General features: G+C 50.9%; 1 protein-coding gene across 2 annotated transcripts in view; it reads right to left on the bottom strand.

Annotated features, from left to right (window-relative positions):
• Window positions 1-13084, bottom strand: part of RSF1 (remodeling and spacing factor 1) — a 51340-nt gene that overhangs the window by 37602 nt on the left and 654 nt on the right. The window lies entirely within an intron of this gene.

Below are 13084 nucleotides of genomic sequence, written 5' to 3'. Positions count from 1 at the left end.
GCGCCCAACAAGGTCCTCAACTTTTCACTTAAAGTATCTCAATGTTGTAAGCCTAACACCACCCGTGGTCGTTTCCATGTCGGACCAGGTTCAGCCATTAGGGTTATTTTTGGAATTATGTGTTGGCATCCGCAAAGTGTGGCCTAACCAACGACACCGTCTATGTTCTATAATGGCCGACACATTTTCGGAAACGTCGCATTTTCGTTGAATTTCAGCATTGGACATCCTATCAGTATATTTTGTTTTTGTTAGCCAGCGCACGCATCGATTTTGGAATAAGTCCAATTTATGTTGGTGTGTCACCTTTACAGGCCAGGTTTCACAACAATATAATAAAGTCGTAGAATAACAAAATTGTAAATGCAAACTTTTGTCTTTAAGCGTATGACTTTACTGGCCTTTACTTGTCTTTAAGCGTATGACTTAAGTGAGCCCCACACAATTGTAGCTTTTTGTATTCTAGCGTTTATTTCTGATGAGATGTCTCCATTTCCGGTAATATTGCTTCCAAGGTAGGTAAAGTGGTCTACAGTCTCGATGGGCTCATTTTGAATGTGGATCGTTGGGTCAACTGGGTGGTTGCAGCACATTTAAAAGTTTGGATTTACTACTGCTCAAAACTAGGCCTAGTTTACAGGCCTCGTTTGTCACTCAGTCCACCATGCCCTGTAACGAGTCCAATGAGGCTGCGATCAGAGCAATGTCATCAGCAAATGTTAAAATCAGTCAGTACAAAGTCATTTGGATAAACAATCACACATCCCGGCTGATTATCCAATGCTTTTGTCAGGACGGCATCAATTCCAATGTTGAATAAAGTTGGTGACAGAATGCCCCCTTGCCCAACACCGGAATTTATTGTAAATTCACAACTTTCCTCATTGTAGGCTTTTATTTTGCAGGATGTGCGGAGGTAAAGGGCTGAAATTATGCCACATAATTTATTAGGTATTCCATCCAGTCGTAGCAAGTTCCACAAGCTCTAAGAACGCTATCAAAGGCGGCAATAAAGTCTAAGAAGGCTATGCAAGTTGGTTGCCTGAACTCTCGTCTCTACTCCAATACCTGTCGTAAGGCCCTAATTTGGTCAATACATCCTCTTCCTGCTCTAAAACCAGCCTGATTTTCACGTGGTTTTTTTTGTCGTCTGTCTTTTATGCGATTTAGTATTGTGGCTTCCAGTATCTTATACGCCAGGTTAATCAAGGAGATTCCGCTGTAATTTTTGCAATCACTTCTTGCTCCTTTTTTGTGCAGGGGCAGCAGCAGTGCAGTTTCCCATTCTTTTGGGATTCGTTCTTTTTCCCAAATAAGCGAGAGAAAATCTTCCATAGCGCCAATAACATGAACTCCACCGGCTTTGAAGAATTTAGCACACAGACCATCATCCCCTGGGACTGTGTTGTTAAGTTTGATGACTGCAGCGATTTCGTTTCTGGTTCGAGGGGTGTCGCAAATGTTGTATGGCCCATGAGTAAGCATATTCGGATTTTCAATGTCACCTGTGATAAGAGGGGGTCGATTAAGCAAATCTTCAAAATGTTCGCACCACCTATCTAGTTTAGCTTCCACGTCCGTAATTTTATGTCCGTTTTTGTCATTGATGCATTGGCTGACAGGGTTTAAATATTTGCCAGCAGTAATTTTGGCCAGTCTGAAGAATTTTCTATAATCACCATGTTGAGCAGTTTCAAGTTCAGCGGCTATACGATTGTAATAAGCCCCTCTGTCTTGCCTGGCATTCCTTTTTATTTCACGGGCGAGCTGGGTAGCAAGAGGGTGGTTTGTTATTTGCAAGTGCTCTTTTTTCGTTTTTGAGAGAGCTGGATAGTATCATGTGAAATCCAGTCCTTTTTCTGTTGTCCGCATGGTGGAATACATTGGCTGACTGCATCTTGCTTTTTTTGTCGGAGGAGCGACCATGCTTCATCTACTGAATTGGGTTTTTGGGCAATTGGTGTTTTATCCCTAAGCGATTCTTGAATTTGGTCTCTTGTTGGATTTTGAAGACTGATGTTGGGCCGTCTTTGAATTGGTTTTTTGAGCCCCGTCCTCTCTCTAGCAGTGCACCAATTGTATCTAGTGACTGCCTGGTCACATGATCTTCCCCACAGCACTTTGCATCTTGATTCTCTTCAGCTGCACCGAGAGCCATTTAGTGTACCCCGAGCCAAATCTTCACCTATCGATCACAGGAGAACGGATCGATCAGCAACTTAGCCAATTACTTATTGTGTGAATTGTATTGATGCACATATTAAAAGGATTAAAAAAAAAAAATTACAAAAAAAATTACAAAAAAACGGCCGTTGGACTGTGGCCTCATTCTGCTTGGTCATTGCTACAGTCCAGCACACATTTTCATATTGCTACAATCAACATTTATCAGAGTTTGCTGATTATTTCTGTTAACCTATTCTAAAGTTGATATATACATATGAGAGCGATTAATTGATCCAATCATGTGGAGATGCTATGAAAAAGCCAGAAAGATGGTGAGAAGACTTGAAAATAAAATGATAAAAAAATAAATAAATAAAAACCGGTAGTCATCAAAACAACTTACTGAAACCATTCGACACTGTACAGTTCAGAAAAATACAGGTATAAGATATGCTATTCTAAAACACAGCTTAGGGCCCAGGTAACCAACCTATATTCACAATGGGTCAGAGCTTGGATTGTCCCACTACCAGAAACACTCTGAATGAGAAGGCTGCTCCTCAGGAATACTTTCCTCAAGTCCAGCATGTTGATTTCTTTGGAGCCATTTGTAATCCTTTTGCTTACAAGTCGTCAGAAGACAAGGAGCCAAATGTACAATGTTAATCAAAAAGATGGAGCGATGGAGCCTTATTGCTTAGCACAGCTTCGTAAATATGACCCAAGTCCCGGAGTGCAACTTATTGGGCATCGCAGGAGCTTTGTGTTAAAGCAAGGGTAGGCAACTCCAGTCCTGAAGGGCCACCAACAGGTCAGGTTCAGCATATGCCTGCTTCACCACAGGTAGCTCAACCAGTGGCCCAGTCTTCGACTGTTGGCTCTTGATGACTGGAGTTGCACACTCCTGTATTAAACCATCATGGGTGTTGAAGAAGTCAATGCATCATCGTCAAATGCTTCCTCAGGTCCCAGGTGGTACTGCTACTGTATACTGAACTGGCCAGAAGGTAATACTGAATTAACCCCTTTCAAACCATTGTTTCTATAATGAAAGACAAAAGGGTAGATCACTGTTGCTCTTTTAATAATGTAAACTGTACATTGCCAACTACTTTCACTTGTTATTTTTGCTAAACTTGCAATTAGGAGCTGGACACTATCCAAGTTCACACCTTTATCAATAATAAAATATAAGGTTTGTCAGAAGCTTCTGCACACAAACAACCGTCAGATTGCCTTCCGGGATCAATATAACGACTAAAACCATATAAATCAAGGTTTAAAAGACAGACATTTGGGAATAATGTGTTTAGAAAAAAAGGCACCCAACAAAATTAAACATTACCTTGTAACAGAGGCTAAACCCCATCCTGATATCAGTGGTCGAAGTGGCTTAATAAAGTAGTGGCACTGTGTCTGACTTTACAAAAATGAAGAATTTGTACAATATGTGTGCTTGAGAAAACAGAAAAAAAACCTGAGGCCTCCTAAAATAAAACAATCCTCTTCTAAGCAGAGACTGGAACGTGTGTAAATAAAGCGTTGGCACTACGCATCTCCATAGTACCATCACACAGACTACTGGATACAATTTCATCCAACACAGCAGCATATAATATTGTGTGTACTATATTTTATAGTGCTGACAATGTACGCCGCACTGTACTTGACATTCGGGTTGCAATAAAAATGGAAGCACTTCTCCGTGCCCCCATCACCCCCCCAAAAAACCACGTGTGCTATTTTTAGTGGTAGTTTTTATAATTTCGGATTAATGTTTAGCGGGTTTGCATATTTAGACCGGCAAGCATGTGAAAAGCACAATACTACATGTGTTAAATGCTGCTACTTAGGTACAGAAAGCAAGAATTCCAAACACAGGCTACACCCAAATAAAAAATATTCTAGCAATGAAACCCCCTGACGTCCAACCTCACCCTCCTATCTGGACCCCACCACAAGATCATCATTAGCTGCAAATTCACAATAAGCAGTACATTTTTTTGAGAGAAAAGTCTGTATGCGTGGCCAACACAAATAAACAAAAGGTATTGAAACAGAATTTCTTAATAGGAGAAAGTAGAGCCCTACTTAGGGCGTGTCCATGCTTAGTGCGACTGCGCACGGCGCGAACAAAAGGGCATGCCTGTATGAGACAGGCCATAGAGGGCGAAATTGCTGAGCAGACAAAATTATTTTGGTTTTTTTTGCGCACGACGGCCGGGTCACCTGCGCCCTTCAGCCTATGAGGGCGAACTGCTTACGTGACGTCACGGGCACGTCTCTGCCACGTCTCCCTCAAGGCCACAAATCGCTTCTGCGACAGGCGCGCATGACGCCTAGCATGGTCTCAGCAGTACACAAGTCTTAATACAATGTCTTCCAATTATTGAAGGAACAGCGGAGTGTAACATTTCAAGGTCCCATACGGACCTTTCATCAGGTGAACAGCCATAGAAATCCAAGTACACCAACCTCACATATGTTGCGCTTCTACCTGTCCCTTATTCATTGTAGATTGGAAGCTTTTTTGGAGCAGTGAGCATTTTACCCATCGTTCCAATATATGTTGTTAATATTCTAATATTTTCATGTTACACTTTTTTACTTCTAGTACCAAGTGTACTGTGCTGCAGAATATGTTGATACCTCAATGTGTTTCCAAAAAAGAAATCTACAGGAATATGTCACAAATATTCATACATCAGATGACAAAAGTCCATGGTCAATCTAGAACAGGGGGGCTCAACTCGTCCTCAAGCCCCTGCAATAGGTCAGGTTTTCAGGTTATTCCAGCTTCAGCACAGGTGGCTCAATCCGAGGCTCAGTCAAAGATAGCCTCTGTCAGGATTGCGCTTGGCGCACCACGCCGATCATCCGGAGAGTCCCATCTGCGTGCGCACGCATGACGGACGCTCCTCCCAGAAGCGAGCTCATGACTGCAGCAAGGAGCGGAACCCTGGTGGTGGCATGCCTGCAGCTCGCTCCCTGCGCTCGCACGTCATTCTAGAATCAATGACGGTACCATACTCAACTCTGGATCGAAGGTAACTGCATCCTATCAGTTCTCTACTTACTGCTGATACATTCCCTCCTGCCTCCTCTTCACTGGTTCATCTCCCTACTTACATCCACTCAGTCCTCTGTCTTGTTGCTGAGCATAGACCGATGTTTAAGCACCGTGCTCATTGCAGCCAGAGTTTGTCTATATCTGGAACCTGTCATGATCTCTGTTGTGACCCCTGCCTGTACCTGACCTGTCTCTTCTGTATCCCTGGACTTCGGCTTGTAATTGGATTCCTGCTCTCTCCGCTCCACTACCACTGCTTACGGACTCTACTATTCCACACTCTCCAACCACCAGACCACGGCAAGTCCCACGACATACCTACACGTCCCTGACTCTGCTATCCAGACCTGGACCCGTGGTTGTAGGGCGGCGGTCACAAACATCCCCAGCTCGGGCCTGCGGTCTAGTCCAGGTTGTAGTGAGCATCTGTGACAGCCTCCGATTGAGAAACCTGTGCTAAAGCTGGGACTGATTGAGCCCCCTGTAATGAAGCTGGCATATCCGGAAAACCTGACATGCTGGGAGGGGGCTTGAGGACTGGAGTTGAGCCCCCCCGATCTAGAATGTTCATGACTAAACCTACATACAACTATCCACATTTTGATTCTCATTCTCTAATGCTTTATAAATAAATCCCCAATGCAAACCCACTTTTTGTTAACACTACACGGAAGTTGCTACTGTATTTGTGGATGTGGGCAATTTCTGATTTTTCCCCCCAAAGGGGAGTAAGAAATGGGTCAATTCAAGTTGTATAGACAAATTACAATAGGACTAGTAATGATAAGACGGAGTGGGTACGACGGCGAGAAAGAAAACATCACAGAGAAATTGCGTGTTTGTTTGTGAGAGCTCATTAACAATCCCTTGAAGAGGCAATCCAAGCAGTCTTTTTCATACATGGTTGAAGCAGGGGGTCTCTTCGGAGCTGAACCCCATTCATTTCAGCTCCGGGGACCCCTGCTTTCGGAGGTGCTTACTTCCGTAGTGGGTGCCGGTAGCAACTCCAGGGTTCACATTATGGCGAAGGCCTGGTCCAGGTTGAAGGCTAGCTTGTGCGCAACGCATCGAGTCACCGTGAGGCAATGAGTGTCTGTAGTGAGCGCGTGCGTGATATTTCAGAGGAGCGCTGCTTGAGGAGACAAATCAATTTGTAGCGCGATGAGCCCACGCTACAGTCCATTTTCAAATGGCCGGGAATCGCTCCAGGTTGCTCAGCGTGTGACGTCACTGCGCTCGCAAAGCGTGCATTTACCCTGGCCGAGGTTTAAGGCCCCAGGGCGCGCACCACGGCGTGCCCGGCAGCAGCGCGACCTGGTGGACACCAGGCAGCGCGCGCGAAGGGGAGGCGTGGCAAGGGCGCAGCCATGACGTCACGCGGCTGGTTCGTCCTCATTGGCTGAACCGCCACGTGACGTAGCCAGCGCTTCGTTGCCACTAGCAAAGACAAAGTCCCTGTCTTTGCAAAATGTGGTCGCGCATTGTGTTGGCAGCTACTGGGAACCTCGCCGTAGGCTGCTTTTCAAAGCTCCCGGGCTCTGCAGGCCAACTGGAAGCCGTGACATCACCCGGCGCGGCTTCCTATTGGCCCCTGTGATCGGGCGCTTTAAACGGCCGAGAGATACCGGAACCCACTATGGAGGTATTTCAGGAAGCCGGGGGTTCAGCTCCTGAGACCCCCTGCTTCAATCCTGTATATATAGATTAAACACGCTTGGACTGCTTCTTTAACAACCTACATTAGGATTACCACACAAGGAATGTAACAATGTAAGACAAGTTGGAAATATGGATAGATAGTGAATGAACACAATCTTTACACAACTATCAAGGTTTTTTTCGCCATCAATCTCCAAAGCAGCCAAAATTCCTTATTGTGAACAAATAGTTGTTTTATTTTGACTGGCTTCAGTAGCACTTCCACTTTAAATGTGTTGCAGGTCTCCAGTGTGCTGAAAGGGCTAAAAAAAAAAAAAAACCTTTAATGATAAAGACTCCCCTCGACAGATCAGACAAGCCAACCTGAGCACACACTTTCCCAGAAAGCAGCAGGCGGTGCTCTCCGCCCACTAGTTACAAGGCGGCAAGGGAAGGGGCTAAACAAAGCCCTCAGCCTCACTCCTCTTAGCACCTTGTTGATACAGTATGTATGTTTGTATGTACAGTACATAGTGACATCCATGTACAGAGCGCATCACAGCAGTAATACACAACATAATATAACAATGAGAATACGCGCTTAAGGCATAAAAAGTAACATTAGGAAAAGAAGTCCTTGCCTTGAAGAGCTTACAATCTAAGTGGTAAATGGGGGAAAGTTAGAGACAGAAGGAGGGCGTTCTGGAAAAGGTCCTCTCTTGGTTTGATGACAGCCGTCTCTTCTATATGCATCAGCCAAAGGGATAGACTAACGCAGCGATTTTAAACCACGGTTCCGCCAGCACCCCTCGGGGATCCGCGGCCGCAAGGGGGGGGGGGGAAAGAGAGCAGGAACAACTCTCACAGGTGCCCAGGTCCGGCAGTACCCCACATAGCAGTGACCCAGTGGCTCCTGAGCTCAGGAGCAACAGCCGTCCAGTCACAGCTATTCTTCCTCTCCCTGCTCCAGTCGGTGCCGGAAGTCGCATCAACTTCCAGCTGACAGGAGGGAGAGGAAGGATCGAGAAAGAGGGGGGAGGGGTGGTGTGTGTAAGGGGGAGAGAGTGTGTGTGTGTGTAAGGGGTGTGTGTGTAAGGGGTGTGTGTGCGTGTGTGTAAGGGGGAGAGAGAGTGTGTGTGTAAGGGGGAGAGAGAGAGAGAGAGAGAGAGAGAGAGAGAGAGAGAGAGAGAGAGAGAGAGAGAGAGAGAGAGTGTGTGTGTGTGTGTAAGGGGGAGAGAGAGAGAGAGAGAGTGTGTGTGTGTAAGGGGGAGAGAGAGTGTGTGTGTAAGGGGGAGAGAGAGAGAGTGCGTGTGTAAGGGGGAGAGAGAGAGAGAGTGCGTGTGTAAGGGGGAGAGAGAGAGAGAGTGCGTGTGTAAGGGGGAGAGAGAGAGAGTGCGTGTGTAAGGGGGAGAGAGAGAGAGTGCGTGTGTAAGGGGGAGAGAGAGAGAGTGTGTGTGTGTGTAAGAGGGAGAGAGTGTGTGTGTGTAAGTGGGAGAGAGTGTGTGTGTGTAAGTGGGAGAGTGTGTGTGTAAGTGGGAGTGTGTGTGTAAGTGGGAGAGTGTGTGTGTAAGTGGGAGAGTGTGTGTGTAAGTGGGAGAGTGTGTGTGTAAGTGGGAGAGTGTGAGTGTAAGTGGGAGAGTGTGTGTGTAAGTGGGAGAGTGTGTGTGTAAGTGGGAGAGTGTGTGTGTAAGTGGGAGAGTGTGTGTGTAAGTGGGAGAGTGTGTGTGTAAGTGGGAGAGTGTGTGTGTAAGTGGGAGAGTGTGTGTGTAAGTGGGAGAGTGTGTGTGTAAGTGGGAGAGTGTGTGAGGCTGCGCTTATAGTGCTGGAAACGCAACGCCGCGGCAAAACAAATGCATTGCCGCCATCGCGCTTATAGTAGACGCGACGGTTTGGTCGCGATCACTGGAAGTCAAGTGAATTTGATTTTTCCAGCGACCGCAGCGTGACGTTACCGTCGCAGGCACTATATGCGCAGCCTTTGGGGGCGGCCCAGTCCCTTCTACAGCTGTGCGTTCAAGCCCCGCCCCCCCCAGTCAGGCCGGTCCCAGTTACTACCTTGTTGCGCACACTTCCCCAGCAGTGCGCGACAGGTTTTCAGTCAGGCAGAGGAATTTAAACTCAGAGTTTGCGACGGAGTTGTTGCCACGCCACAGCCTCAGCCAATGAGGGCGAACCAGCCGCGTGAGGTCTCTCCCCTGCAAACCCACCTCCACGCCCCCTCCCGTCGCAAACGCTCCCTCCCTCGACCGCGGTGCAGCGATGTGCACGCACCGCCCCCCCCCCCCCATCGGGCGAGCGTGCAACAGAACGCACTGGGACGTCACCCTTAGGCTGCGCTTATAGTGCCAGCGAAGCGACGTCAGGCTGTGGCCACTGGAAAAATAAAATTGAGATTACTTCCAGCGATCGCTGGTTGTAAGCGCGACGGTGCCAATGCATTTGTTTTGACGCGATGTCGCTGGCGCCATAAGCGCAGCCTTAGTGGGAGATTGTGCGCGCGAGGGGGGGAGGGGAGAGTAGTAGCGAGGGGGGGCGGGGAGAGTATTAGCGAGGGGGGGCGGAGGGGGAGTATTAGCGAGGGGGGGCGGAGGGGGAGTATTAGCGAGGGGGGGCGGAGGGGGAGTATTAGCGAGGGGGGGCGGAGGGGGAGTTTTAGCGAGGGGAGGCGGAGGGGGAGTATTAGCGAGGGGGGGCGGAGGGGGAGTATTAGCGAGGGGGGGCCCAAGAAGTAGTAGCGAAAGGGGCGGCCCAGAGGAGGGGGGACCTGAAGTAGTAGTGGGGAGAGGGGAGAGAATGACGTACAGTAGTTGGGGGGCGGGAGAGAATGAAGTAGTTGGAGGGGGGGGGGGAGAATGAAGTAGTTGGAGGGGGGAGAGAATTGAGTAGTTGCGGGGGGGGGGGGAAAGAGAATTGAGTAGTTGCGGGGGGGGGGGGGGGGAAAGAGAATTGAGTAGTTGCGGGGGGGGAGAGAATTGAGTAGTTGCGGGGGGGGGGGGGAGAGAATTGAGTTGTTGCGGGGGGGGGGGGGAGAGAATTGAGTTGTTGCGGGGGGGGGAGAGAATTAAGTAGTTGCGGGGGGGAGAGAGAATTGAGTAGTTGCGGGGGGGGGGGGAGAATGAAGTAGTTGCGGGGGGGGGGGGGAGAATGAAGTAGTTGCGGGGGGGGGGGAGAATGAAGTAGTTGCGGGGGGGGGGGAGAATGAAGTAGTTGCGGGGGGGGGGGGGGGGAGAATGAAGTAGTTGCGGGGGGGGGAGAATGAAGTAGTTGCGGGGGGGGGGGAGAATGAAGTAGTTGCGGGGGGGGGGAGAATGAAGTAGTTGCGGGGGGGAGAATGAAGTAGTTGCGGGGGGGAGAATGAAGTAGTTGCGGGGGGGAGAATGAAGTAGTTGCGGGGGGGAGAATGAAGTAGTTGCGGGGGGGAGAATAAAGTAGTTGCGGGGGGGAGAATAAAGTAGTTGCGGGGGGGGAGAATAAAGTAGTTGCGGGGGGGAGAATGAAGTAGTTGCGGGGGGGGAGAATGAAGTAGTTGCGGGGGGGGGGGGAGAATGAAGTAGTTGCGGGGGGGGAGAATGAAGTAGTTGCGGGGGGGGGGGGGGAGAATGAAGTAGTTGCGGGGGGGAATGAAGTAGTTGCGGGGGGGGAGGAGAATTAAGTAGTTGCGGGGGGGGGGGGGGGAGAATTAAGTAGTTGCGGGGGGGGGGGGGAGAATGAAGTAGTTGCGGGGGGGGGAAGAATGAAGTAGTTGCGGGGGTGGGGGGGGGGGAGAATGAAGTAGTTGCGGGGGAGGGGGGGAGAATGAAGTAGTTGCGGGGGAGGGGGGGAGAATGAAGTAGTTGCGGGGGAGGGGGGGAGAATGAAGTAGTTGCGGGGGAGGGGGGGAGAATGAAGTAGTTGAGGGGGGGGAGAATGAAGTAGTTGCGGGGGGGGGGGGGGGAGAATGAAGTAGTTGCGGGGGGGGGGGAGAATGAAGTAGTTGCGGGGGGGGGGGAGAATGAAGTAGTTGCGGGGGGGGTGGGAATTAAGTAGTTGCGGGGGGGGGGGGGAGAATGAAGTAGTTGCGGGGGGGGGGGAGAATGAAGTAGTTGCGGGGGGGAGAATGAAGTAGTTGTGGGGGGGGAGAATTAAGTAGTTGCGGGGGCGAGAATGAAGTAGTTGCGGGGGCGAGAATGAAGTAGTTGCGGGGGGGGGGGGAGAATGAAGTAGTTGCGGGGGGGGGAGAATGAAGTAGTTGCGGGGGGGGAGAATGAAGTAGTAGCGGATGAGGGGGGGAGAATGAAGTAGTTGCGGGGGAGGGGGGGAGAATGAAGTAGTTGCGGGGGGGGAGAATGAAGTAGTTGCGGGGGGGGAGAATGAAGTAGTTGCGGGGGGGGGAGAATGAAGTAGTTGCGGGGGGGGAGAATGAAGTAGTTGCGGGGGGGGAGAATGAAGTAGTTGCGGGGGGGGGGAGAATGAAGTAGTTGCGGGGGGGGGGGGAGAATGAAGTAGTTGCGGGGGGGGGGAGAATGAAGTAGTTGCGGGGGGGGGAGAGAATGAAGTAGTTGCGGGGGGGGGAGAGAATGAAGTAGTTGCGGGGGGGAGAATGAAGTAGTTGCGGGGGGGGAGAATGAAGTAGTTGCGGGGGGGGGGAGGGGGGAGAATGAAGTAGTTGCGGGGGAGGGGGGGAGAATGAAGTAGTTGCGGGGGAGGGGGGGAGAATGAAGTAGTTGCGGGGGGGAGAATGAATTAGTTGCGGCGGGGAGAATGAAGTAGTTGCGGGGGGGGGGGGGGGGAGAATGAAGTAGTTGCGGGGGGGGAGAATGAAGTAGTTGCGGGGGGGGGGGGAGAATGAAGTAGTTGCGGGGGGGGGGGGAGAATGAAGTAGTTGCGGGGGGGGGGGAGAATGAAGTAGTTGCGGGGGGGGGGGGGAGAATGAAGTAGTTGCGGGGGGGGGAGAATGAAGTAGTTGCGGGGGGGGGGGGAGAATGAAGTAGTTGCGGGGGGGGGGGGGAGAATGAAGTAGTTGCGGGGGGGGGGGGAGAATGAAGTAGTTGCGGGGGGGGGGGGGGAGAATGAAGTAGTTGCGGGGGGGGGGGGAGAATGAAGTAGTTGCGGGGGGGGGAGAATGAAGTAGTTGCGGGGGGGGGAGAATGAAGTAGTTGCGGGGGGGGGGGGGGGGGAGAATGAAGTAGTTGCGGGGGAGGGGGAGGAGAATGAAGTAGTTGCGGGGGAGGGGGGGGAGAATGAAGTAGTTGCGGGGGGGAGAATGAAGTAGTTGCGGGTGGAGAATGAAGTAGTTGCGGGGGGGGGGGGGAGAATGAAGTAGTTGCGGGGGGGAGAATGAAGTAGTTGCGGGGGGGAGAATGAAGTAGTTGCGGGGGGGGGGGGAGAATGAAGTAGTTGCGGGGGGGGAGGAGGAGAATGAAGTAGTTGCGGGGGGGGGGGGAGAATGAAGTAGTTGCGGGGGGGGAGAATGAAGTAGTTGCGGGGGGGGAGAATGAAGTAGTTGCGGGGGGGGAGAATGAAGTAGTTGCGGGGGGGGAGAATGAAGTAGTTGCGGGGGGGGGGGAATGAAGTAGTTGCGGGGGGGGGAGAATGAAGTAGTTGCAGGGGGGGGGGAGAATGAAGTAGTTGCGGTGGGGGGGAGAATGAAGTAGTTGCGGGGGGGGGGAGAATGAAGTAGTTGCGGGGGGGAGAATGAAGTAGTTGCGGGGGGGAGAATGAAGTAGTTGCGGGGGGAGAGCGAAGTAGTTGCGGGGGGGGGAGAATGAAGTAGTTGCGGGGGGGGAGAATGAAGTAGTTGCGGGGGGGGAGAATGAAGTAGTTGCGGGGGGGGAGAATGAAGTAGTTGCGGGGGGGGAGAATGAAGTAGTTGCGGGGGGGGGAGAATGAAGTAGTTGCGGGGGGGGTGGAGAATGAAGTAGTTGCGGGGGGAGGGAGAATGAAGTAGTTGCGGGGGGAGGGGGAGAATGAAGTAGTTGCGGGGGGGGGGGAGAATGAAGTAGTTGCGGGGGGGGAGAATGAAGTAGTTGCGGGGGGGGGGGGGAATGAAGTAGTTGCGGGGGGGGGGAATGAAGTAGTTGCGGGGGGGGGGGAGAATTAAGTAGTTACGGGGGAGGGGGGGTAGTAGTGTGTGTGGGGGGTTGTAGTGTGTGGGGGGGGAAGTAGTGTTTGGGGGGGAGAGGTAATAGGGAGTAGTAGTGTGTGGGAGGGAGAGGTAGTAGGGGGTAGTGG

The sequence above is a fragment of the Ascaphus truei genome, chromosome 3 (assembly GCF_040206685.1).
Source record: "Ascaphus truei isolate aAscTru1 chromosome 3, aAscTru1.hap1, whole genome shotgun sequence".
Lineage (NCBI taxonomy): Eukaryota > Metazoa > Chordata > Amphibia > Anura > Ascaphidae > Ascaphus > Ascaphus truei.
The sequence above is the reverse complement of the archived record's forward strand: the minus strand, read 5'-3'. Positions and strand labels throughout refer to the sequence as shown.